The sequence below is a fragment of the Pseudomyrmex gracilis genome, unplaced genomic scaffold, assembly GCF_002006095.1.
Source record: "Pseudomyrmex gracilis isolate BER0280 unplaced genomic scaffold, ASM200609v1 scaffold_5042, whole genome shotgun sequence".
NCBI lineage: Eukaryota > Metazoa > Arthropoda > Insecta > Hymenoptera > Formicidae > Pseudomyrmex > Pseudomyrmex gracilis.
Window position 1 is genome coordinate 1 of NW_018025626.1, and position 2,333 is coordinate 2,333.

The window sequence follows — 2,333 nt, forward strand, 5'->3', positions numbered from 1 at the left end:
CATTGTGAAGAATCAAAGATATCTTCAATTACGGCTGATCAAATCAAATGCCTTATTTTTGTATGCAGTNTTCGTTCTTCTGCAGATGCAGACGTTCGTACCAAGTTGTTACATTTGGTAGATACTAAGTCAGAAACTCTCACTTTGGAAGACTTAGCTGTCGAATGTCAACGTTTTGTTAATTTAAAACAAGATTCCTCTTTGGTTGGAGATCATAAAGTGAGCATGAGTACTGTAGCGCTTGTTCAATCAAAGAGCTTGCAGAAGGGTAAATTTAAAAATAAACAGAATAAGCACGGCAAATTTACTCAAGATAAATTGTCAAATAAGAAGCCGTCAACACNGTGTTGGTTTTGCGGTAATTTGCATTATTCAAAAGATTGTACTTACAAGTCTCATAGATGTCAGAAATGTAAAGCCGTCGGTCATAGGGATGGATATTGCGCGTCAAGCAAGAAAGTTAAAGCTAAGTCAAGCGAGGAAAGCTCGGAGTCCAGTGTCAAGACTATTCATTCTGTGAATCAAGTCAAATGTGTTACGAATCGCAAGCATGTTGATGTTCTCATTAACTCTTTTCCAGTTACACTTCAACTNGACACAGGGTCAGACCTTACGGTCATTTCTTTTTCAACTTGGTCTGCTCTCGGGAAGCCAACGGGGACAGTCACCTCACACATCGCTCGAGATGCGTCCAATAACTCAATTCTTTTTAATCAAGAATTTAACTGTTCTGTTACGTTCAAAGGAATCACCAAGCAACTTCGTTGTTTCGTCACTTCAAATCCGGAATTGAATGTAATGGGTTTGGATTGGTGCTCAGCTTTCAATATATGGAATCAGTCATTAAATGATTTTTGTTATTTAACCAAGAGCGAAGATTCGCAGTTTGATATAAATGTTTACCAGCATAAATTTCAAGATGTGTTCTCAAGCGGTTTAGGTCGTTGCTCNAAAACCAAGGTTAAGTTGCATTTAAAGGCCGATGCAAAGCCGATTTTCAAGCCTAAACGACCGGTTGCCTTTGCAATCTTGCCGCAAGTAGATGCTGAATTGGATCGCCTTGTACAAAACGGTATTATATCTCCTATCAAGTACTCTGAGTGGGCTACTCCAATTGTTGTGGTTCGTAAAAAGAACGGGTTGATCAGAATTTGTGCCGATTTCTCTACAGGACTCAATGAATCCCTTGAGCCCAATCGTCATCCTTTGCCGCTGCCAGATGAAATATTTGCACAGCTTGCAAACTGTAAATATTTCACTCATTTAGATTTGTCGGATGCTTTTCTACAANTGGAAATTGATGACGACTCGANAAAGTTACTTACCATAAATACGCATCGTGGACTTTACGTTTATAATCGAATGCCTTTCGGAGTTAGAGTGGCTCCTGGCGAGTTCCAAGCAATCATGGACTCGCTAATTTCTGGTTTGTCAAATACTTTTGCCTACATTGACGACCTGGTGGTAGGTGGAGAGACAGTTCTGGAACATAATCAAAACTTAACTCGTCTCTTGGAGCGAATACAAGAGTACGGTTTGCGTTTACGTTTAGAAAAATGTAATTTCTTCACGGATAAAATCATTTATCTTGGTTACATCATAGATGGACAAGGTTTGCATCCTGATCCCAAAAAGATTTCTGCAATTATTGACATGCCTCCACCGCGAAACTTGACTGCGTTACGATCATTTTTGGGCGCTATTAATTATTATTCGCGTTTCATTCCAAACATGCACATATTGCGTCGACCTTTGGATCATTTGCTTAAGAAGGACATACCGTGGGAGTGGTCTCTTCGGTGTCAGAAGTCTTTTGAGCAGTTCAAAAAGATTTTAACATCTAAACTTTTGCTCACACATTATAATCCTAAGCATGAGATTATTGTGGCAGCAGATGCCTCTAACGAAGGAGTGGGAGCTTGCATCCTTCACCGTTTTTCGGATTTTTCAGTCAAGGCAGTTTGTCATGCTGCCAGGAGTCTTACTTCTGCTGAACAAAAGTATAGTCAAATTGAGAAAGAAGCATTGGCTATTATATTTGCTGTGACCAAGTTTCATAGGATGATTTATGGAAGACGTTTTACTCTTCAAACAGACCATAAGCCTCTTTTGCAAATCTTCGGAAGCAAGAAGGGCATATCGGTGCACTCAGCAAATCGTTTGCAGCGTTGGGCGTTGCATCTTATGTCCTACGATTTCAGGATTGAGTACATCAAAACTAGTGAATTTGGTCATGCTGATGTACTCTCAAGACTTATTGATCAGCAAGTTCGGCCTGAAGAGGATTTTGTTATCGCTTCGGTACAACTGGAGGATGATTTATCTTCTTCTTT

General features: G+C 39.8%; 1 long non-coding RNA gene across 3 annotated transcripts; it reads right to left on the reverse strand.

The window, feature by feature from the left end:
- Positions 1-403: 403 nt before the first annotated feature.
- Positions 404-2,327, reverse strand: LOC109863449. 3 transcript variants are annotated; one of them, XR_002251335.1, is made up of 5 exons: positions 2,098-2,327; positions 1,781-1,987; positions 1,326-1,482; positions 904-1,244; positions 404-820 (listed from the first exon to the last, which is right to left on the reverse strand). It is a non-coding gene; the product is annotated as an uncharacterized LOC109863449 (long non-coding RNA). The 3 variants fall into 3 exon arrangements; XR_002251334.1 differs by having other exon boundaries at positions 404-1,244; XR_002251336.1 differs by having other exon boundaries at positions 404-1,244; positions 1,781-1,990.
- Positions 2,328-2,333: the final 6 nt, after the last annotated feature.